The following is a 26226-nucleotide window of genomic DNA, read 5'->3' on the forward strand; positions in this document are numbered from 1 at the left end:
CAGGGCTCTCAATCCCTCTGTTCCTGTGTGTCCAACTCGTCTGGTTACAAATTCGTGTCTGTTAGTCCACCCATTGTACAGAGCTACAGAACTTGTTGATGCTTTATAAATAATAATAATAATAATGTAAAATATAATGTAAAGTTAAAATCCAAACAAAAAGAAGTTCTTAAAGACCTTTTAATCTTTATGTCTGTTAAAGGTCACTAATTTATGTTCATTACCAAGACAGAGGATTACTTATGTTATAGCTAATAGAATTTGTGACAGAGAGATGGAAGGTTTTAGCTCATTGGCTAAGAGCAATCATCTGATGCTCTCAGCCAACCAGACAGCACTGCACTGCAGGACTTAGTTCAGGGGAGCCAACAGCTCTCTATCGTTAGTAGTGGTAGCAGGGAGCAGAGCCCCGGGAACAGAAGCAAGAAGTCCAACCATCCAAAAATAGTTTGACTACTGACAATGGTGGCAGCGGGACACTCCTGTCAAAATAATCATTAATGCAATCTGCAGTGGTTATGATGCTCCTCGTGGTCCTTTAAGTACAAGATGGTCTGCCACAGTCCAGATTCATGGTCCTCACTGTTATTCAGTGTACCTGGGAGTCATTCAAATTGCAACTGGGTTAACGCTGACTGATAAAAAAAAAAACTAAATTCCATGTTAAGTAAAATGTCCTTTATTAAATAAATAAACACAGAAATTAGCTTGGCTTTACAAATATTGGATAATTTCATTTCTTCAACAGAGACTTAATTTACGAAAGAAAGTAAAAGCAGAAAAACCATTAGCAAAGAACCCTGGAGCCCCAAAGTATGTTATTTTTCTAAATAAAGTGGTCTTAAGATCTCTTTATTTCATTAATGTGAGGAAAAAATTCCTTCCCAGATCGGGACGAGCGCAAGACAAACATAAACACACTTTTTAGGAGATTGCCAGATAAGGTAACCGATGCTCCTCATCGCTGGGCGAGGTTCGGAGCCGGCAGTACGGAACAAGTGCACAGGAAGCAAATGTTCTCAAATTCATCTATGCTTTTAATAAAGCAGGAAGAAAGGACCACATGGGAATTATTTGAGGCTGAACAATCTGTATGCACCAACTGTAATACAGTTATTAAAATACTTTACTATCTGAACACTACTTTCTGAATAAATTACATTAATCAATAGATATCATGTAAACGGTTAGTATTTCGCAACAACATAGGTATCTCTACTTTATATAAGGTCTGTCACAAGTTTTCACCCATTCCTAACATACCATACAACTTTCAAGGATTATACTAAGAGGAAGAAATACAAATATGTACATATCTCTATTTGGTTCTAAGGCAAGGTGCCTATATCATTTAAATGGAACTTGACTTATGATGACCAGTTAAGTAAATTATGTGAGCTACAAAGACCAGAGTGTTTGGATTTCCAGTTTTTTGGACACGAAGCCTTATGTCCTGATATATCCACGACAAACTCAAAAAATGTACAGGAATGCAATATGTCTGGAGAACCTTATGAACAAAATTTGTATTTGTGAAACAAACTGACAGTTACTTTGCACATTTCATGTGTAACACCTGGCGTACAAACAAAAAAAATTATTTTGTTCAGCTGATTTGATTTGTCTGAAGAAAAAAAGTGTAGTTGGTACGGTCCAAAATTTGCTCATATGATATTTCAGTTCAGGAAAAACTAGTTCAGTTCAGGAAAAACTAGTTCAGGAAAAACAAAAAGGCACAAAAATGGGCTAATCAGTGCACTGAAAAATATAAATATGTTGTATACATTTTGCAGTACATTGATAGGTGCATTTTACTGCTATTTGGTACACAGATTCAGTGAGAAGTAACCAATAGAGGGAAGAAGAAGGATCCATGAAAAAAAAAATCTACATTTAAATATTTATTAAATATATAATATATAAATACAGATTTTTTTATATATAATATATAAATACAGATTTTTTATATATAATATATAAATACAGATTTTTTTTATATAATATATAAATACAGATTTTTTTATATAATATATAAATACAGGTTTTTTTTTCACTGTTCCCCCTCTCTTCTCTTTATGCACTTCTCACTTGATCTAGAATAAACTAAACTTATAGTGGTTGTCTCCTCCAATCATCTTTTTTCCCCATCAATGATCTCTCTTTTTTTTTTTTTTTGTTCCCACGGAACTCTGAATCACAATTTAAATGAAACGACTCGTCCATTGTCTGTTTCATTTGCTTTGTAAATCAGTTATACAGCAGTTTCCGAGTTAAGGTTGTTGAGAGTTGATTGAAACCAAATGCATAAGTCTAGGGCAGGGGTGCCTTAAAGGTAGATCCCCAGATGTTTTAAAACTACTGCTTCCATGAATTGTTGTCATTCTAAAGATATGCAAAGCATCATGGCAGTTGTAGTTCTATACCATCTGGGGATCTACCTTTTTGGCACCCCTGGTCTAGGGTGCATTCATTTCTCCATTAGGCACTATATATTGGTTGTTTCTTTAAAGAGATTAATCTGCTTGTGATTATTTAGAAACAAAATGTGATACAAGGTTGCCTAATGCAAATATACTATTCAATGGCAGTCATGTGAATATGCATCAGTAAAAACCAATACAATATGATGTGACAGAGTCAATATGTGCATTCCCATAGCAAGAGTGTACAAGTAAACGAAGCTGGACACCACAAGACACCATGGGTGTTTAAAACAATGTTACTTATTTACAAGATAGATATAGATTGCATTTCATTTTCTAATCAAGCTAAGGATATGTTGTGGGGTAAGTAATATATCTCTTTTTTTGAATGTAGCAGTCTTGTCACTCCAACACACATACATTTATTAATATTAAAATAAATTCTTATGACTTATTCATATTTTTTTTTTTTGTCTCTCTAACTATGGATCTGTGCCTTTTTGTGATTCCAGGTACCTAATCTATTTGCATACAAACGTATGTAATAATGAAGAGATTAGTATACAAGCCCTTGCGTGAACGTCACGGAGCAATTCAGTAACAAACGGAAATGAATATCAATGTGAAGGTGACCATATTAGATATGCTTAGGATTGTATGGCATGATATTTTGACTGAGTGAATACATTATAATGTCAGAGCTGAATGTTGCACCAGACTCTCTATGTTTGTTTTCTCAGAAATCTCACTGTATTTGTTGGCGACACACACACAGAACAAGTCCAATCTATCTCTGGCAAATATAGAAGTTTAGCTAGCAGACATTGGATGAGAAATTCCTTTTCAAATCAATCCAAAATAACAAACACATTATATTGTACCATTTTTTTTTTCTAATAATATTTTACTAGTAACGGTATCCTGCTTGGAATACAGACATTAAAAGATAGAGGGGTATACCCACTAAACCGTATGCTGACTTAAAGTAGATCTGTCACCAAAAATAAACTTTATCTACTCCGATTGTGTCTGAATCTCTTTTTATTTGTTTTTTTTTCCTGAGTGCTCTAGTTTTCATAAAATACATAAAGAAGCGCAGGGAATAATTTCCCTCACGTAAAGCAGTCAAGTTAACACAACTTGACAATGTGCAGAGCTTAAAGCAAGGTTCTTTACGAGTTGCTAATCAAATTTACCCACAATCCATCAATAAAATCAACCCCACAGAAGGGACACTTCAGACATCATGGGCAGAGGAGTACAAAATGGCTGCCCGCAGATATTCAGGAATTAATTTTTATAATAATATGAATAAAAGCACGTGGCAAGGAGGGATGAATAATCAGTAAAGTACAAGGGACATTGGGATGAAAAAACAAACAAACAAACAAAAAAAACAAAAAAACACACAATAAGGACACTTTAAGCAATTAACATACCTGCATACCTTTCAGTTCCTTATATTCAGAGATCTCTCTCGATAGCTAATCTTTGCAGATATATTTATATTTAATATATTATAGATATTAATCTATACAGATATTTTTGAAATACATATATCCCATGATCCTCAGACAGTTGTGAAGCCAAGTCAGCATCTTGGGAAAAGTCCACAAACATCTGAGGTAGCAAAGTTAACCATTAACGTCTTATGACAAAGGGGGTAGTTATGGGTATATGCAGGAGGGTAGCAGTCCCGTGACAAAGGTGGTATATACAGGAAGGCAGTAGTCCTATGACAAAGGGGGTAGTTATGGGTATATACAGGAAGGCAGTAGTCCTATGACAAAGGGGGTAGTTATGGGTATATACAGGAAGGCAGTAGTCATATGACAAAGTGGGTAGTTATGGGTATATACAGGATGGTAGTTGTCCTAAGACAAAGGGGGTTGTTATGGATATATACAGGAGGGTAGTAGTCCAATGACAAAGGGGGTAGTTATGGGTAAATACCGGTGGGTAGTAGTCCTATGACAAAGGGGGTAGTTATTGGTATATACAGGAGGGTAGTAGTCCTGAGACAAAGGGGGTAGCTATGGGTATATACAGGAGGGTAGTAGTCCTATGACAAAGGGGGTAGCTATGGGTATATACAGGAGGGTAGTAGTCCTATGACAAAGGGGTAGCTATGGGTATATACAGGAGGGTAGTAGTCCTATGACAAAGGAGGTAGTTATGGATATATACGGTAGGGTAGTAGTCCTATGACAAAGGGGGTAGCTATGGGTATATACAGGAGGGTAGCAGTCCTATGACAAAAGGGCTTAGTTATGGGTATATGCAGGAGGGTAGTAGTCCTATGACAAAGGGGGTAGTTATCGATATATACAGGAGGGTAATGGTCCTATGACAAAGGGGGTAGTTATGGGTATATACAGGAGGGTAGTAGTCCTAAGACAAAGGGGGTAGTTATGGGTATATACAGGAGGGTAGTAGTCCTATGACAAAGGGGGTAGTTATGGGTATATACAGTAGGGTAGTAGTCCTATGACAAAGGGGGTAGTTATGGGTATATACAAGACTTCCGTGTAAGTAGGGAGGGCTGGCATTTAAGGGGTAACCAGGACTATAACCAGGCTATTTTGTGATAGCTTTTGCAGGTCCATTATCCACTATCCCCATGTCACTTCATAGTAAATAGAGTTCAACATTTATTTTATGCAATTTATATTATCTCAAAAATATTTTTTTTTTCAAATTCTATCATCATGCGGTCCTAGGACATCAACAGGAATTCTAAAATACTCATACTCATTTAAATATGTTTAGCTTATATTTATTTATTACTGGTATATACAAAGCGCCAACATATTCCACAGCGCGGTACAATTGGGAAAAAGACAATACTGTAAGAACAGACCGATACAACAGGTAAAGGGCTTATCAAGTATTATTGTAATTCGAAAGACATATTAACCCTTGGTGAACTAAAGGTTTGCTGAATATATTGTCTAGTCCTGATAAAGAAACTCTTTCTCTCTACATTCTGTCATTCTCTGACACATGCACCACACATACTCCCAGAAATGTTGTTCTGTAAAGAACAGATATTTTATTTTGAAACAGTATTTCCAAGAGAGAGAAACCCCTGTGAGGCTAAAGAGCTAAATTATGTTTTCTTTTACTAATGTTTGTTTGGAATAACATTTTCTTCATAAATCATTCTTTCACAAGCTCTGAGAAAGGCAGGTTACAAATAGTCTGAAAAATATTGTTTCAGTGCATGTTTGCTAAAAGTTAAAAGGACACTCCAAATCCCATAATCAGTACAGTTTATGGTAGCGATTATTGTGCTAGGAAGCTATGGGTGAGTCAGTACAGGGTTTGTCCATTTATATTATTTATTATTAACAAGAGTGCTTTAAAAGACACCCAGTTGCCCAAATAAAAATAATAAAAAATAAAAATAAAATAAAAGTGCTGTTTAGTAGATATAACCCCAATGAAAACATGCATTCATTTAAGTTTCATTTTTTCATCAGGAGTATATTTATAAACAGCTGTAAAAGTTCCAGATCTCCTGTCTGCAGCCTTTGTAAACCCTCCCCTTCTAAACCCGCCCAAGCTTTCTGTGGCTGTCCAATCACAGACTTCTCAATGCAGCTCAATGAGAAGAAAGGTGCTCTGAATAATTGCTTGCCTCTTCAGTTTTGCGCTACTGGACTAAGCAAACCAGGAAGTAACATTACCTGTTGTCTGATTGACAGCCAAGATGGGATGTAACCAAGTTAATTCATAGAAGTGCCAATTTCATTGAAATCTGTAGTTTTTGTAAAAAAAGGACACACTGTTCACACATAAAGCACTTCAGTATTATTGAAACTATAATGAGCAAGTCCCCATAGAAGAGGCAGTGTGCTGATACTATAATCTCACAGCCGTAAAACTGGCAAAGCATCATGGGATATATAGTCCACAACATCTGGAGAACAGGAGTTTGCCTACCCGATATATGGTTTACATCAGGGGTCCTCAAACTTTTTAAACAGGGGGCCAGTTCACTGTCTCTCAGACACTGTTGGGGGCCGGACTATAGTTTGAAAAATATTTGAACAAATTTCTATACATACTGAAACAGACAAATAGATATATACAGACACACAGACACATACTAACATACATACAGACACAAACATGCATAAGGACATACATACATACTGACATACATAGACAGACAGACATATACATACTTACATACAAACATGCTGAAATACATACACATAGATACATACTGAAATACATACAGACAGACATACACATACTGGCATACATACATATACATACATACTGACACACATAGATACTGACACACATACATACATACAGATACATACATACACACACACAGACAGACACATACTGACATACATACATACACACACACACAGACATACATACTGACATACATACAGACACAAACACATGTAAGGACATACATACACACACATACATACATACATACTGACATACATACATACTCACATACATACATACTGACAGACATACATACACACATACTGACATACATACATACATACAGACATACATACAGATAGACACATACTGACATACATACAAACACTGACATACATACATACATACACACACACATAGCTAATTTGTCATACTTTTTTTGCAGGAGGGTGGCTGTGGATGATGGGAGTCGGCGTGGCTCTTCGTTCCTCGCAGCCTGTCTCTCTTCCTTCCCGCGTGGAGGGAGCTAAGAGGAAGTGACCGCCCGTCACTTTCTCCCAGCACTACTTGTGGCTGCAATTTTTTAAAGTGGCCCGGTCGCACTATTACACGGCCTCAGCGCTGACCAGGCCCATGAAGATATAGGGCCCATCGTGTGGCCCTAAATGCATGGGTCGGATTCAGGCCCGGTCGCACTATTACATGGCCTCAGCGCTGACCAGGCCTATGAAGATATAGGGCCCATTGTGTGGCCCTAAATGCTTGGGTCAGATTCAGGCCCAGTCGCACTATTACATGGCCTCAGCGCTGACCAGGCCCATGAAGATATAGGGCCCATTGTGTGGCCCTAAATGCTTGGGTCGGATTCAGGCCCGGTCGCACTAATACACGGCCTCAGCGCTGACCAGGCCCATGAAGATATAGGACAAAGAGAAATGTACAGGCACTCTTCCATCTGATAGGTGCTGGATATCTAGGTAACCCACTCCTGGTACCTCAAAATAATATATACAACATCAAATGATACCGCACTCTGTATTAAATAATGCTATAGAGCTGATTTTTTGCAAATATAAATTTATGTAATGAAGCCCATGGAACAACGCAGTGGGAGGAGTGGGCCTTGACAGAGCCAGGGAGTGGGCAGGTGCTAGTGTTTGGGGGTTGGGTTAGGGTAATGGTGCTTGGGGGTGGAGACAGGGAATATAAAGAGCAGCCATTTTAGAATAGGGGCCATTTTAACCAGAGCCTCTCTTACCTGTAAATTGTGTCAGGTCGGCGAGGTTCTTTTTCTTTCTCGTTTCTGCAGGATTATGGCGTCGTTAGAAGAGATCCTGGATGGTGTTCGGGCAGCTGTGAAGGACTGAGGGCTGGATTGGCTTCATCAGCAGTTGGGGGCTTCCGGGCCTGCTCCCGCGGTACCGGCCCGTCGACTGACGAGGAGGACAAGACCACCCCAGCGTTTGAGCCCGGGTGCCGGGCCCGCAGCACGGTGGAGGAGGAGCCCTTCAGCGGGACGTGAAATGACTGACGGTCCGGGTGAAGCCCGGTCAGCAGAGCCAGGCAGGCGCACGGCTCGCTCCGGCGGGCGCGGCGGCGGCCTGGCAAGGACGGCCGTGCAGCGCACTGTGGCGGAGGGATACAAGCCACGCGGTTCCGCGGCTGGCAGGAGGAACGGTCCGGGTGGATCTCGGAAGACGGCCGGGACGGAGGCCGGGCCGGCTGGAGGTCATGTGAGCGGCGGCTCGAAGCAGACACGTCCCGGTGAGTCAGCCACTAGTGACAGTGCTGGAGGGCAGGGGAGTAATGATGTTGGAGGGTATGTAACGGCCCCTCAGGCGTTAGGGGGAGGCTGGGACAGCGGAGTCATGGCAGGAACGTCTCAGACAGAGGCAGGACAGGGAGACAGCTGCAAGGACAGGGGGAATTCGCAGGAAGCAAGTGGGTCCGGGCACACGGCAATCTGCCAGGATAGTGATGCTGAATCTGGAATAGGGCGGACGGCCGAAGAGAGGCCAGGCTCAGCACTGACAGATGGGAGGCAGAGTGCTCCTCCATTTAAGTCAGTTAAGGATGGCAGCGGTAGGCGAGAGGGCCCATCTGGCCGCTCTCAGGGGCAGCTTCATGACATGGAGGCCGCAGAGAGCGGGTGGGGAGAAGAACGGCGCTTCTCTAGCGTCAGGCGCAGCGGCACGAGGAGCAGAACAGGGAGTTCAGGAAGCAGGGAAAGGTCCCCAGCGCGGAGCGGGTGCAGCGTAGCAGGCTCCTGTTGCAGGAGGCGCAATTCCAGGGATGGCGAAAGGAGGAGTCAGCGTAGAAGATCAGGTTCACCAGAAGGGAGGTTCAGTGATCGGAGGAGGGGACCACCTCGCGAGGGCAGTCGCCCTGCGAGACGAAGCGTTGCTACGGATGACTGGGAGGAACGTAGGGAGGAAAGGCGGGTAAGGACGGCTAAGGACAGACTACCCAGGTTTCCTTCTCCCTACAGGTCCCGGAGCAATACACCTACGGTCTCGAGGCGAGTCCAGGCGGATGGGAGTCGGCGTCAACGGGATTCTCCGGTGCCTGGAAAGGTGGACGGAAGGACGGCGCCTCTGCAGCCAGCTGCGGCCAGAGTTTCGAGCGGTGAGTTCCCACACACACGACACCCTGATCAGTTGTTAAGTGATTTAAGAACATTTTTAGAGTCTTGGTCTGGGACAGAGGGGTCGCCTGCGCAATTCGGGAAGGTGTGGGCACAAGAGAGTAGTCGGGATCCGGCGGCTGGGCTCGGGGGGACGCGATTGTCCGCGCCCGGCGGAGGTGAGTCAAGCGCCGCGGCTGAGTCGTCGGGGTTAGAAGGAGGGGGAGAGGAACGTGAAGTAGGTGATGTCCCGGATGCGGCGCGGCAAAACGTGCACGTGTCCTTCGCGGGCCCCCTCGGATGTCATTTAAAAGCGGAGGTGAAGGATAAGATATGGAAAGGTGAGTTTGTGGAGATATTTTCCCTCCTTCCCCTAGAGGAGTTCTTGGACTTGAAGGAAGAGGATAAGAAGGATGCCAAAAAAGAGGAGGAGGAAAAAAGGCGGAGGTATCGCAAGATACCAAAGACTTTCGGGAATTGGTTGAGGGCCTTCTGCATTTTGGCTAGTGTCATCGGGGAGAAGGCTCCGAGGCGTTGCTCAGAACTCTTTTGTTATTTAGATGGGATAGGAGACGCGTACCGAACCTACGGAGGCTTGGCTTGGTGGAGGTACGACGAACAGTTTCGTCAGCGGCTAGCGGCAAATGCAAGTGCGGTGGGACCAAATGGACCTGCCGTTATAGATGCGCCTTATGATGGCCCAGAAGGCGGCGCCCTTTCCTGGGGCAGCCGACGCGGCCACAGGGGCCGGGTCGGCTGGGCAAAAGAAGGGTTTCTGCTGGATGTACAACGAGGGACATTGCAAATGGGGAAATACTTGCAGGTTCCGGCACGAATGTTCCGGCTGCGGGGGGACTCACGGTGTCAACCGTTGTTTCAAAAAGGGCAAGACTGGTGGGGGAGGAGGGTCCGCGGGGGCGGCAGCTCCCGCAACTGCAGTTGGGAGTGTCTCCGGTGAGAATAGACGTGATGTTGCCTTGGCTAAGGCGATACGTTAATAGGGAGGATGCAATTTTCTTGTGGCGGGGTTTTCGGGAGGGGTTCTTTATTCCCTATGTAGTTAGGGGACCAGGTACGTTATGTGGGAATCTCAAGTCCGTTCGGGAGCACCCGGAGGTAGTGCGGGAAAAACTGGGTAAGGAAGTGCAACTGGGGAGGATGGCGGGACCGTTCTTGTCGCCGCCATTGCCCGATTTGCGAATATCCCCGCTGGGCGTGGTCCCCAAGAAAGAAGTAGGCAAGTTCAGGTTGATTCATCATTTATCTTACCCGAAAGGGGCTTCGGTGAATGATGACATCGACACGGCCCTCAGCTCCGTCTCTTATACGTCATTTGACAAGGCAGTCGAGTTGGTCAGGAGGCTGGGGCGTGGGGCGCTGATGGCGAAGGTAGATGTGGAAGCAGCGTTTCGACTGCTCCCGATACACCCGGATTGCCATCATCTGCTCGGATGCTGTTTCGAAGGGGACATTTTTGTTGACCTGTGCCTACCAATGGGGTGTTCGATCTCGTGCGCCTATTTCGAGAAGTTTAGTACCTTCTTGGAGTGGGTTGTGCAGACGGAATCGGCAGGGGGCGCTGTGGTGCACTACCTTGACGATTTTCTCTGCGTGGGCCCGCGAGACTCGGACCGTTGTAAGCAGGTATTGGACGTGTTTCAATGGGTGGCGTACAAATTCAGGGTTCCCCTGGCAGAGGACAAGACGGTTGGGCCCACGACGTGTCTTAGTTTTTTGGGTTTAGAAGTTGATTCCGAAAAATGGGAATGCCGGCTGCCGGGGGACAAATTGTCACGGCTACGGGAGTTGGTTGCCACGGTGGGGAGGGCCAAGAAGGTGACACTGCGGGGGCTCCAATCGCTGGTAGGGAGCCTTAATTTCGCGTGCCGGGTCATACCCATGGGGAGGGTTTTTTGTAGGCGCCTTGCGCAAGCAACGTCCAAAGTGCGGCTGCCGTCGCATTACATCAGGGTTTCGGCGGATATGAAGGCGGACTTAATGGTGTGGGACCGGTTCTTACAGGATTTTAATGGGACGGTGATTTTTAGAGAACCTGTGGCGACAGGGGAGGTTGTGGGACTGTATACCGACGCTTCTGGTAGCATAGGCTTTGGGGCTTACTTGGGGGGTCACTGGTGCGCCGAGCCATGGCCTGAGGCTTGGAAGCAGAGCTCGCTGATTAAAAACCTAGCGTTTTTGGAGCTGTTCCCAGTGGTGGTGGCGGTAAGTTTGTGGGGGCCGGTGTTAGCAAACAAGCACATTGTATTTCACTCGGATAACATGGCGGTGGTACAGGCGGTCAATAGTTTGTCGGCATCATCCCCCCCTGTTTTATGTTTGCTACGGCGTTTTGTCCTTCTCTGCATGTCTTTCAACTTGGTGTTTAGGGCTAGACACATCCCTGGTATGTTGAACGTGGTGGCTGATGCGCTTTCTCGTTTTCAGTGGGAACGATTTCGGGAAGCGGCGCCGGACGCTATGGAACAGGGGCAGGCCTGCCCGGGCGAGATGTGGCAGCTCGGGACCGCATGCTTGGGGAGTGTATAAAGAATTCTCTGGCGCCGAGCACTTGGTCGGGTTACGTCAAGGTTTGGAAGGAATGGGAAGAGGCGGTACATCAGGTAGGGGGCGACAGTTCGCAGGGGCAGAGGGTGGACGTGCTGTTGTGGGTGCTGTGTCGCTTGTTCGCTAAACAGGCGTCACCGGCCGTGGTAGATAGGTGCATGTCTGCCCTGGCGTTTTTGTTCAAATTCAACGGGTGGGAGGACATTACGAAGAATTTCGTAATACGCCAGGCGTTGAAGGGTTTTAAGAGGGGTAAGAAGCTCGCGGACCCGAGGCGGCCAGTGTCGTTCTCGGTTTTACTGAAACTGTTAGGGGTGTTGATAGAGCTGTGTAATTCCCCTTTCGAAGTAACACTATTTTCTGGGGCATTTGTCTGGGCGTTCTTTGGTGCTTTTCGCATTAGCGAGTTGGTGAGTGCCAACAGGTTAGGGAACGGCGGAATAATGCTTGAGGACGTGGTCATAGGTAGTGACAGGGTGCAGATATGGCTGCGCCGGTCTAAAACGGACGTTTGCGGCAAAGGATGTGCGGTGGTGTTGTATGAGTTACCCGGATCAGGGGCTTGCCCGGTGGCTTGCGGCGCGAGGTACAGTGAGATTCGACCAGAAGGGAAGGGTTGTTTCTTTTTGCACGCTGATGGTTCGGCGTTGTCACGATTTCAGTTTCTGCGGGTCTTTCGGATGGGATTGCAGAAGCTGGGCCTGGAACCAAGCCAATTTGGGACGCATTCTTTTCGCATTGGGGCAGCGACGGAGGCTGCGCGTTTAGGCTTGGGGGACGAGAGGATCAAACGGATAGGGAGGTGGGAATCCATGCGATTCCGCTCGTACGTAAGGCCGGATAAGTTGGTGTAAATGACTGGGTCCAGGAATTGGGATGGGGACGTTGCCTTTTTTCTGCCACTAATTTTGTCTCTTTTCAGGTTTGGAAGTTTGGTTGCTGGGCCACTCGTATGTGTACTGGGCGGGGAAGAGAGCCGCAGTTCGCAGAAGCGGATCACAGCTGGGCTTTCCATTGGAACGAGTGACTCTATATTGGTTTGGTTTTAGGGGCGCTAGTTGGCAGAGTTTATGCAGTTTCTTGTTTCAAAAAGTGGTTGGTGGGTCGGTCCCGGATGTGGTGTTGGTCCACGGAGGGGGGAACGACTTAGGCGGGATTCCCCAAAGGGAGTTGGTGAGGAGGATGAAAAGGGATGTGGATCGGCTGAGGGAGCTGGTTCCTGGCGTGGTGGTGGTGTGGTCCGAGATGGTTCCGCGCTTTGCGTGGCGGCATGCCAGGGATCCGGCTGCAATAGCTCGATCAAGGGGTAAGGTTAATAAGATTATGGCAGTTTTTATTAGACGTTCTGGGGGCGTAGTGGTGCGTCACAGAGAGTTGGAGGGCATGTTACCTGGGTATTTTAGGAGGGACGGTGTACACCTGTCAGACGTGGGGAATGATCTGTTGAACCTAGGCTTTCACGAAGGTATAGAACAGGCCCTGTTTAGGTGTGGTGGGGGTCGCACATGCGCTTAAGGAGGTCAAGCTATGTGCTGTGGCGGAACAGGGCGTAGTGAAAATTGGAATTTGGCGTGGAGTTTGAACTGGACAGGCCGAGGTGTAGGCCTGATGGAATTAAGGACTGGTTGATTCTAGCTCTTCGGTGGCGATGAACCTGGGGGTGTAGGGGTGTCTGAGGTACACCCCTACAGTTAACAGTATGATGTGGGGCCTCTTTGGTAGGCCGTGTTTCAAGTGAATTGTTATTTGGTTATTTATTGTTCAATTGGTAGGGTCATTGTCAGGGGGACTGTGTGGGGGGTATAGTAACTTAATGTATAGTTGGACAATTACCCTAAATTATGTTAATTATGTTAATTTATGATAATTTAAGGAATAATTTAATTAATAATTTAATTAATAAAAGCTGTGGACTTTATACTCCAACAGAATTAACTGTGTCCGTGTCTTATTTAGTATAAGGTTATAGTACTTGACGAATAACGTCTGTGCAAAGGTTTATATAAGTTTTTAGCACATGCCGAATAACGTCTGTGCAAATGTCATGAAGCCCATGGAAAAACGCAGTGGGAGGAGTGGGCCTTGACAGAGCCAGGGAGTGGGCAGGTGCTAGTGTTTGGGGGTTGGGTTAGGGTAATGGTGCTTGGGGGTGGAGACAGGGAATATAAAGAGCAGCCATTTTAGAATAGGGGCCATTTTAACCAGAGTCTCTCTTACCTGTAAATTGTCCCACCCACCCTCCCTAATTTTAGCAGTTCCGTTTAGTCACAGCGGCGGAACAGGGCGTAGTGAAAATTGGAATTTGGCGTGGAGTTTGAACTGGACAGGCCGAGGTGTAGGCCTGATGGAATTAAGGACTGGTTGGTTCTAGCTCTTCGGTGGCGACGAACCTGGGGGTGTAGGGGTGTCTGAGGTACACCCCTACAGTTAACAGTATGATGTGGGGCCTCTTTGGTAGGCCGTGTTTCAAGTGAATTGTTATTTGGTTATTTATTGTTCAATTGGTAGGGTCATTGTCAGGGGGACTGTGTGGGGGGTATAGTAACTTAATGTATAGTTGGACAATGACCCTAAATTATGTTAATTATGTTAATTTATTTTAAAAAGAAAAATATCAAAGAAAAATATTTACAGTCCAGATATGTGTACACTGATAGTTGTATGTGAGTGTTGCTCCAAATGCTTAATGGTTAGATCTCACCAATGTATAAAGTTAGCGGATTCTCTCTATCACGTCCTGGTTGTATCAAAGGGATTTTCTCCAGTCTGTGAACAAGTAAAGGAACGTCCAGTGAGTCCTCCTAAATCCTCCTATGTTTGCTGGATGCTGGATGCTGTAGAGGGTCCCTGTTTTTGATCGGTGGGGTGCTGAAACAGGCTGAAACGGGCTGCGCGCTCGGAATCCAACGATCCCTTCAATGGCATGAAGATATAGGGCCCAACGTGTGGCCCTAAATGCTTGGGTCGGATTCAGCCCGCGAGCCATAGTTTTAGGACCCCTGGTTTACATTTTTCACAAGTGAGAGCATGTGCTTAGATGGACAAGGTAATTTACTAAACTGAGAATTCATAGTGAATTCAAAATTAATTTTAAATTTAAGGTGAGTGCAGCCAAACTGGAAGCACAAGATCAGGAGAGAAGGTGGTTAGTGAGGGATGGGTAGTGAGAGCTGCTAACAGTTTGATATGTCTTACTGAAGAAGTGAATTTTTAGTGATTATTGGAGGAATAGCGACTGGGTGAGAGTCTAACGGAACATGGAAGGGATTTCCATGCGACCAGTGCAACCCAAGAAAAGCCTTGATGGTGAGAGTCAGAGTACAAACAGAGGATTGACGTAGATCTTCTGCAGAGCGTAGTGGTCTGGACGGGACATATTTATGTATTAGTGAGGATAGGTAGGTAGGAGCAGTGTTATGAAGAGATGTGTTAGTGAGGAACACATTTCTAAATTATACCGTACATCTTACAGGAAGCGGTAAGACTCCTTCACAGAACTAACAATGAATTCGGGTTTTATAAATAGATACATGTTTTTACTTGTTCACTGCTGATTTGAGCACCCTTCCCAGTTATACTTGTAATTGCTATGGGAGCTATATTTTGTTGCCTTCATGTCTTTCTGGCTTTTAGTTGTTAATCTGGGAGATGTAAACACTGTTCTTACGCCTTCCTTCCAACTTCACAAGTCCATCTCTATGTATAATATGTAGGGTTTGCAATGTAAACATAGTTAATTTGAGTTATAACACGAAACAAGGAAAAAAGCAGTTTTTTACCTTGGATATTTAAACAAGAAAACCCATTAATCACAGTATTATTGTTACACTCTCCACCTTTCTCCTCTCTCCTGCAGGATGACCCTCGTGGAATCCATAATATCTCTAATTCCTCATTCCTCATCACCTCATTTGAACTGCTTTCCTTTCTCAAAAACACAGTTCTTCCTCACTGTAATGCAAATACACAGCCATGCTTCCAGAAGTCCCACTCTTACCTGACGTCAGTCTTCTTCTAATTTTAGCATCTCCTCGGTACTGTCTGCCAACCTTGCTTACTATTCGAGCGTACTAAAACTCATCATCTCTACAATATCATACAGGTCTGCTGCATCCCCAACCTTGCTGCTCCTTCTCTTATGCCCTGTGGGACAAAGTATTGGTGTACACAAAAATAACCTAAGGTCATGAACTTTTTATATCTAGCAATCTCCGTATCTGGGCTCTGAAGTCTGAATACACCTGCAGCTCTATTATATAGAGGGAATGAATAGAAGGGCTAAATGAAAAAAAAGACTGAACATTTCTTTTGTGGCTGCTTTGGGTAAATCCCAGCACACATAGCCCGTGGCTGCTGCTTCAATAGCCCCTATATTAAAATGACACTCCGGACCTCTAAAACACTTTAGCTTGCTGAGTAACTTTAGGTTTAAACAATGTGTCCTATTTTCTCATTGTACAAAAAGTGCAGGTTTTAACAGATAATTGGCAGTTTTGTAAATTCTTCTTGTTACAGCATCCTGGCTGTCATTCAGACAACTGATTATGTTACCTCCTGGTAGTTTAGCTCAGTGGAGCTCAATTATTGAGAGCACCTTCCTTGCAAAGACTTCTCATTGAGCTGCATTGGGTAGTATGTGATTGGACAGCCACAGAAAGTCTGGGCGGGTTTAGAATTGAAAGGCTTGCAAAGGCTGCAGGCCAGATATTTTAAAAAAATGCATAATTAAAGGAACACTATAGGGTCAGGAAACAAACGTGTATTAAAAGTAGATGAATTAAAAAAAAACACCTAGGCCCTCTGCCCCCCTATCCCTGTAAATATAGTAAAATCTTACATTCATTCCAGTCAGCTGTTGCTGGCTCTGCCCCTGATCTGCCGGCTTGGCTGACATAATTAGAAATGATGATCAAAGCCAATCACAATGCTTTTCCATAGTAAAACATTGGATTGGCTGATGCCAATCAAGGAGGAAGATCAAGGACAGAGCCAGTGCAAGACAAATACAGCTCTGGCCAATCGGCATCTTTTCATGAATCTATGCACCTCTATGAGGAAAGTTCAGTGTCTCCATGCAGAGGGTGGAAACACTGAATGTCAGTCACACTGTGCAGCACTGCCCCAGGAAGCACCTCTAATAGCCATCTGAGGCGTAGTCAGTGGAGGTATCCTTAGGTTTCTCTGAAAAGACAGGGTTTACTGCAAAAAGCCTGAAGGGATTGGCTGCATTCACCAGAACAAATACAATAAGCTGTACTTGTGCTGGTGACTATAGTGTCCCTTTAAATGCATATTTTAATTTGGGGTATATCTACTAAGAGTGGTATTTTATTTGGGCAGTGAAGTTTCTCTTTAATCTTACCCTTTCAAAGATATGTCAGACTATACAAATAAAGATGACACTCTACAGACTACTTAAACAACATTAGTATATTACAGCAGATTATGAGCTCCTGCAAAAAAAAAAACAACAACACACTTTTCAGAGCACTTTGCTAAATTGCTCCTATTTTATCCAACTACTACAAGCTCATCACCTCAACAACTATGGTGTTAGTAATGCCTCATGGTCTTTAACCACGCCTCAAGAACCTGAAATGTCCCTTGGTTATTAGCAGCCACTGCTTTTACTGACGGAGCGTCTCTCTCATCCATTCCTAATACCATATATAAACAAAGTTATACTTTATTCCCTTACTATAACCACATCCAAATAAGCTTGATGCTCTAGAACCAAACCCCTCTCCAATCCATCATAAACTCTCCTGGTAGACTCATTCATCTTACTTGCTATTTATCATCGGATCCCCTGCTCTGACAATCTCTCCAATATTTAACTTGGCAGACTTACATGCAGTGGCATATAAGGCAAATCCAGTAAAAATAATTCCTTTCCTTTTACTCCACTAGTTAGGGCTTCCAAGAAGACATCCATTTTAATAACGGAGGAATATTTTTTTTGCAAGTGTTAGAGCAAGTAGTTAAGATGGCTGCCCTCCCTTTCCCCGCTGACAAACTGATAAGAAAATGTTATATTAGTTACATCAGCCTAAATGTTGTTGTTAGTCTCCTGAATTATGTAATGTAGTGTTTGGGAGAATTAACGGGCCTCTTTAAGATTCTCAAGCGGCTAAATAGATAACAGAGCCGAAGTTAAAGTGAAAAGTGGATTGTCTACCATAACCTGGCAATGACTCAAGTACTTCCATTGAACGTGTGTGTTTACAGCAGATTATGAAATGTCAGCCTTGTGATTTAGTTATTTGAGTTCTTATTTCCAGCATTGTCACCTAGCCTAGTACTGAAAAAGTTGTCTGAAATTATTAGCCATACATTTATATTCCAGTTTAAAAAGTCCACACAACAAGCAAACCAAGGCAAGTGTACCATAATTCTTTAAAACTACCAAATCAATTGAATTGAATTTTATTATTTTGAGTAACCCTAAGTTTTCAGTTTATTTCACTTACATTTTTTCTTTCTTTCCATTTTCTGGATGTGCTGAAAAGCCTCTATGCGCATAAATGTTGCTATAAAAACACTAAGAAGCCATCTATACTAAGATAAAGCACCGCGCTTACAGCAGCAGTAGCTTAGTATCCAACAGCTCAAAATACATAGTAAAAACAAAGAGAACGTTACCTGCGCTCTGGCCTAAATCCCTATGTACATTTAAACAAAATGGAGGCTCCTTAGTTTTATTCCAATGGCCATTTGAATATAAGCTATAATGGCTAGTGTAGGACTCACCTTTTCGGGCTTGCCTTGACGTGGCAGGTGAGCTTATATTCAAATGGCCATTGGAATAAAACTAAAGAGTCTCCATTTTGTTTAAATGTACATAGGGAAAGAAGCCATCTATGTTTAAGTAAAAAAAAAATGTTGCCTTATAAATAGGGGAATGTAAGGCAATTAGTTCTAGTAACAAAGTAACAAGATGTACCCTTTCTTCCAATCACTTTCAATATTCAGCAGATTTGTACACGGCAAGAAAATTTGGTCCTGTACAAGTTTACCTGAAAACAGACAATTTTTAGGTACATCCCAGGTTTGGTCGGTGTTGGCTTGGCTTGGCCAAATTTCTATTCAGGAACAGAATCAGGAGAGCAAGCCAAAAAAAAGGGCCTATCAGTATGCTGCAATATATATATATATATATAATACTATGGGTTTTTTTCAGGACACTGGTAGAAATATTATCCTGCAATCTGCTTCACAGATCAAATGATCAAATGAGAAAAATTAACCAAGACAGGGAAAAAAGAAGCAGCAGTAAAAAAAATGATCTATATTAAATATATAATATAGATATTTTTTTTTGCACCTCCTTTTGTGACCCCTATTCCCTCTACTTCTCACTTAATCTGTGAATTAAATCAAACATTTAGTGACTTGCCCTTGCCATCAATCATTTTTTAACTATCCATTATCTCTTGGGCAGAATTCAGAATATTGATCAGCCCTTGATCCTGTTGGGCATTGTGTAGTTCAATTAGCTTGTAATTTCGAATCGGAATCGGAATTCTCGAATTCGACCAAAAACATGATCAGCCAAATTGCAATTTGGTCCAAAACAAATCTCTAGGTTTAGGACTCAACAGCCTGCTCTTTGTGGTTGTAAAACTAATTTACTGGCAGATTAAAACAAAGTGGGAACATATTTAAGTGTGTTTTTGTCATTCTACTATCATTTTAGTTATATTCTATTTCTAAGCTTTATACCAGGCTTCCCCAAACCCCCGGCCCTCCTTATTTCAGCTAAATGGTTGTTTGCTCATGAAGTCCTGATCTAGTAATGAGATTGTATGATAAAATCTGCTTTGTCTTCCTCTCTTCTTTTTCCTTCTCCTATTATAGCATGAGAAATCTTTAAAAAAACAACATATATAATCTTCCCAACTTATCTTAAATAAACCAAAATTCCACCATGGTCACAAAAGTCCCAATAAAACACGGTTTTATGACATAGAAGAGAAATATTATTTATGCACGATTACTTGAAATAAGAGAGGATTAGTTTACCATCAGTGAAAATGCTTAAAATTCGTACTTCTTCGCACATCTTTCCTTGTTACTCCTGGCTAAAGTTTTTGAGTGTTTGAATAGCTTAGTAGATCTCCGATCTACTAAAATTCCAAGGTCCTTATATCAACATTCCTCTCTTTCATTGCTAAGAAGTCTTGGACAAATCTCTACTTGAAAATGCTCTTGCACAACTAAATGCATGTTCTTGGGAGAACACTTTGAGGGATTTAAAACATATTGTAAATCATTTTCACTGGTTTAAACGGATTCTGGTACTTTGTTGCTCACATTCCTTCTAATTATTAAAGGTACTCAATAGGCACCCAGACCTCTTTATCTCATTGAAGTGGTCTTGGTGCAGTGTCCCTGTCCACTTCAATCCCATTGCCGTGCTAAGTCTGGCTCTAGCGACTGTCTGCCATTTAAATGGAGATTTGGTATCAGATATTACTGTAGGTGAAAGTTTAGGATCCAGTGATCATCAGTCAGTGTGATTTAATATAAGAGCAGTGACTGAGTCACACCACACAAAAACAAAAGTTTTAGACTTTAGAAAAACAGACTTTTCTAAAATTAGAATATGTGTAAAGGAGTCATTATCAGACTGGAGCAATTTAAATGGAGTCCAAAAGAAATGGGATTATTTAAAAGTTGCACTACTGAAGGCAACAGAAAATTGCATTAGGCTTGTCAGTAAAAGCAAAATATTCAAGAAACCACTGTGGTACTCCGCAGATGTGGCCAAAATAGTAAAAAACAAAAAGTTAGCATTTAATAATTATAAAAAAAACAGAGTGAAGAAGACAGAATGACCTATAAGATTAGGCAGAAAGAGGCTAAGCAAGTTATAAGAGCATCCAAATCACATACAGAAGAGAAAATAGCACAGTGTCATGATCTGCTCTGCTCTGTTCTGATGTCTGGACTTGGCTTCTGGTATCCAGTACTCTTTTTGCTATTCTTGCTTAGTTTTCCTTGGTTTTTTTGTTTTCTAGTCTATGTCTGGTTTTCTTTATGCTGGGATTTCTGGGTTCATTCCTATAGTTCGTCCCTGGATTTCCCAGTCTCAAGGTTTCCTTTAAATGTTTGTTTTATGTTGCCACACCCGTTTGTTTTCCATCATTCCTTTCTGTTTCAGAGTCCTGCAGGCAGCTGCTCAAAGCTTCTGCCCTTTCTTGCAGGTAAGTGCTATACATGTCTTTTGGTTGTTTTAGCATACATCAGACAGTGTAGGACCTGCCAGATATGGGGTACATTGGCGTTGTTGGCAGGCTTATGCAATGTATGATCATATAGTGTGACTAAATCCCCATGATTTTCATATGTAGTACTTAGTTATTTCTCCTCTTGTTTTGCCTATGTTATCTTGTCTTGTTTTAGTTTGTATACCCAGCCCATGTACAGTCCTGTCCAGTCATGCCCATGATATGTTCATGTTTTCCTCATGTCTTGTGTATATGTTCTGGGTTACTATCCTTTTCTGGTTCTGGTTTTTACTAGTTCTGTCTTGTTTTCATGTTTGGTGCCTATCTCTAGTCTAGCCTTGTTTCTAGTACTGGATACAATCTTGCTGCAGAGACTCCCTATTAAGCTCCTGGGAGGTCTGCTTAATTTCCAAGCTCCTAGTTTCAGGTATTCGCTGAAGCTGATTCAGGGTCTTGGTCTGTGGCTGCACAAACGCTGGTGCTCAACACCAGGGGGCGTGCAGTTACCCTGCACCGAACCCTGCTAATCCACCTCCACGCTGAAGACTCCCACTTAACATCAGGCATACTGGATCCGGGTCCACGCACCGCCGCCTGGACAGTGTCTGGGTCCCAGGCACCAGACTACCACCCTGACATACAGTCAGTAAAAAAGGGGGACAAAACTTTTTTTAGATACATAAATGAGAAAATAAAAGTAAAACAAAGATTAGTTAGATTAAAAACAAAAGAAGGAAGGTGTGTAGATGAGGATAAAGGTCTAGCTGACTGCCTCAATGAATATTTTTGTTCGGTATTTACAGATGAAAATGAAGGAAAGGGACCTCAGTTAAGAAAAAGTATAAATTAGTCATTTATTACACGTGAGTTTACAGAGGAAGAGGTTCTATTTCAACTGTCAAAAGTAAAGACAAATAAGTCAATGGGACCTGATGGAATACACCCAAAGCTATTAAAAGAGCTTAGTGGTGTACTAGCAAAACCATTAACAGATTTATTTAACCAATCATTGTTAACAGGAGTAGTCCCAGAAGATTGGAAGTTAGCGAATGATGTGCCCATTCACAAGAAAGGTAATAGGGAGGAGTCGGGCAACTATAGGCCAGTAAGCCTTACTTCAGTAGTGGGGAAAGTGATGGAAACCATGTTAAAGGATAGGATTGTTGAACATCTAAAAACACATGGATTTCAAGATCAGAGACAACATGGGTTTACTTCAGGGAGATCATGCCAAACCAATCTTATTGATTTTTGTGATTGGGTAACTAAAATTATAGATCAGGGTGGTGCAGTAGACATTGCTTACCTAGATTTCAGTAAGGCTTTTGATACTGTTGCACATAAAAGGCTTATCAATAAACTGCAATCTTTGAGTTTGGATTCCAATATTGTTGAATGGGTAAGGCAGTGGCTGAGTGACAGGCAACAGAGGGTTGTAGTCAATGGAGTATATTCGAAGCATGGGTTTGTAACCAGTAAGGTACCTCAGGGATCTGTACTTGGAACCATACTCTTCAATATTTTTATTAGTAATATTGCAGAAGGTCTTGATGGTAAGATATGTCTTTTTGCTGATGATACTAAGATTTGCAACAGGGTTGATGTTCCAGGAGGGATAAGCTGAATGGCAAATGATTTAGGTAAACTAGAAAAATTGTCAGAGTTGTGGCAACTGACATTTAAAGTGGATAAGTGCAAGATAATGCATCTTGGACGTAAAAACCCAAGGGCAGAGTACAGAATATTTGATAGAGTCCTAACCTCAACATCTGAGGAAAGGGATTTAGGGGTGATTATTTCTGATGACTTAAAGGTAGGCAGACAATGTAATAGAGCAGCAGGAAATGCTAGCAGAATGATTGGTTGTATAGGGAGAGGTATTAGCAGTAGAAAGAGGGAAGTGCTCATGCCATTGTACAGAACACTGGTGAGACCTCACTTGGAGTACTGTACATAGTACTGGAGACCATATCTTCAGAAGGATATTGATACCTTAGAGAGAGTTCAAAGAAGTGCTAGTAAACTGGTTCATGGATTGCAGGATAAAACTTACCAGGAAAGGTGAAAGGATCTTAACATGTATAGCTTGGAGGAAAGACGAGACAGGGGGGATATGATAGAAACATTTAAATACATAAAGGGAATCAACACAGTAAAGGAGGACACTATATTTAAAAGAAGAAAAACTACCACAACAAGAGGACATAGTCTTAAATTAGAGGGACAAAGGTTTTAAAATAATATCACTGAGAGGGTAGTGGATGCATGGAATAGCCTTCCAGCTGAAGTGGTAGAGGTTAACACAGTAAAGGAGTTTAAGCATGCGTGGGATAGGCATAAGGCTATCCTAACTATCAGATAAGGCCAGGGACTAATGAAATTATTTAGAAAACTGGGCAGACTAGATGGGCCGAATGGTTCTTATCTGCCGTCACATTCTATGTTCTATGTTTCTATGTGTAAGTGCAGTGGGTCACCAACCCTGGATATAGGTGAGAGACTGAAAGATGTATTTTTTTAAAAACCCTTTCATGGATAGGAGGAGGACACGGGTGGAGGGGGCATGGGGACAGAGGGACACTTTAGTGTTAGTAATACATCTTTGTATTCCTTACACAAAATTTTCCTTTTAAGCCTGTTGCTCATTGATAGTTCTGGGCATGTGCCCATATTTAACTAGTATAAAACACAGCTTTGCATTCCATATTGAGTGGGGGAAAGATGGATCTGAGTAGATGAAATTGACAGGATGGTGTGGATGATGTACATATTCATCTGCAATGAAGCAAAATCTTGGTAGGGACAAAAATACCCCTGGTGCCTGTAAAATAGGTTATATTCTGCAGTACCTAATTTCATCAGTGAATATTGAGCCTACGAGAAAGCCAAATGGTCAAGAATGTATAGACATATTTATAAAAAGGGTATGCATCATTTCATCCAATACTTTGTCATTCTCTTGAAGCAATTTGCATCCTTTTATTGATAATTGGCTGAGTTACAGCTGCCACTTTAATACCGTTGCGCTGAGTAGCTGCAGTAATGTTAGCTATATTTCACTTTCACATTTTTGAACCAGGAAGAAAAAGTAATTATTTACCAGACTTGGTACATGAAGTCCAGCCTGGTATGTTACAGATATTCACACTAGTTTAAGAATCTGAAAAAAATAATAATAACTATATACAATATATATATATATTATATAATATGTTTATAATCTTGTTAATGAAATCTTTCAATGCTACAAATTAGGAATGCCAGTTTGATATAAAAGCTTGGCACAAATGCCAGGTGGATTTTATGCAAAGTGATTGAATGCCATTTAACTTCAGTTACTCAACGTGATGAAAAAAGATGACCTGTCCTTGTATCAGATGGTTCTGTTTTAATAAAAGGACGATGTCACAGGGTTTTTATTTAGCAAAATGTGATATTAAACAACGTCCTAAAATTTCTCCTGATTGGCATTCTTCAATAAGCAAATGCACAAATTTATTCCAAGGATTTATCTTGATTTATGAAATGTAATATTTATGTTTCAGGCTGTTAAATCTTGCATGATTGAAAATGTGCTGGTTACAAATGATTGTGACTCATTTTCGGTTTAAGAAACTCACTTTGTTTGATGACTTGTTATAAGAATGGGACACTGGCCGTTCTGCCAAACTGTTATTCACCTACTATACTTTAAAACCAGAGCAACGTTTTGTATGTAGCTTCTAAATATATAGCCCAGATTTCTTAAAACTGCAATTACTTTCAAATAAAAGTACATCTAATTATCAACTTCAATATTTGAGCACATAGGCTCAGCAATCAGGTGTTGCAAGAGGATTTCAACCTCTATGCTTTCCAATGTCCTGATTTCAGCAGGACAGTCCCGCATTCCCGTCTTAGTACCCTGGGGTCCCACTTTTGGGGACATCAGTGCACTGTCCCCAACAATTGTAGTGAGAGTGGATCATAAGACGTGAATTGTCCCCAACACTCGTGCTACGTTCAGGGCACTGAAGCAATGCTCCCTGCATGTCCTGCCCTCAGTGGGTCGGCCACAATGACTGGCATGCAGCCTGATGTGTATTCACACAATATATAGATTAAGGAACAGCGCACACAAAAAAATACAGTTTTAAATTTGATAAGGCCACTTAAAATCAGCAATCTCAGCAAAATAAATGTGGGGATTCAGTTCCACCATATGGACATGTCGTGTCAAGGCCACCACTACTTCACAGTACCCCAATATCGGTGGGTCCTACACTAAATCCAACGTGGGAGACAAATTAAAAAGTGCTAGTGAGATAGGTGATTTTAAGTAGTCTTGTAAAATGTATGTGTAAGTGTGCACCTTAATCTGTATATTGTATACATTTTTGTCTCTACAGCAGCACCATTGCTGAAAATGCATGTTACTGGTGTGCCACCAATCCCCCTTTTCTATTTACTGTGTATTCACACCAGGCTGGCCTAACAGTAATGTGGGTGGACATGCCCTCTTTCTGGGCAGGTCTGCCCCTTTCAGTGCATCCGCTTACTTTTGGGCAGAGCTAGTGATGCAATCAGGTTTAACACCCTGCCACCAGCTTTCTGATTAATTCTGACTGCCGATGTTGGGAAGTATTTAAATCTGTTTCCAAACAATAAAATAAGATGACGTCTGCAAGCCTTGTAAATATATTTTAAGTTGCTGACAATTTATTTACCTTGTCAGATCAAATCTTTGCTAGGTCACTTGTGCTATGGTATAATTAAGGACATTAATACATTGTATACAATACCTTCATCTTCTAATTCAAATGTTACATTGCTATATTATTCTACACTTGATTGTATCAGTAATATCCATAATATATTTTTGATGATACATTATGCACGTGTTCTTAAAGGGACACTATAGTCACCAAAACAACTACAGCTTATTTAAAAAAAAAAAATTCTGGTTAGTAGAATCATTCCCTTCAGGCTTTTTGCAGTAAACACTGTCTTTTCGGAGAAAATGCAGTGTTTACATTAGAACCTAGTGATAACTCCACTGGCCACTTCTCAGATGGCTGCTAGAGGTGCAGCACTACCATTCAGCGTCTCCACCCTCTGCATGGAGACACTGTACTTTCCTCATTGAGATATATTGATTCTATGAGGAGATGCTGATTGGCCAGAGTTGTGTTTGGCTGGCTCTGCCCCTGAT

General features: G+C 42.3%; 1 protein-coding gene across 1 annotated transcript in view; it reads right to left on the bottom strand.

Annotated features, from left to right (window-relative positions):
- Positions 1-26226, bottom strand: part of ADRA1D (adrenoceptor alpha 1D) — a 176611-nt gene that overhangs the window by 64648 nt on the left and 85737 nt on the right. The window lies entirely within an intron of this gene.

This window comes from Pelobates fuscus, chromosome 6 (assembly GCF_036172605.1).
Source record: "Pelobates fuscus isolate aPelFus1 chromosome 6, aPelFus1.pri, whole genome shotgun sequence".
NCBI classification, from domain to species: Eukaryota; Metazoa; Chordata; class Amphibia; order Anura; family Pelobatidae; genus Pelobates; species Pelobates fuscus.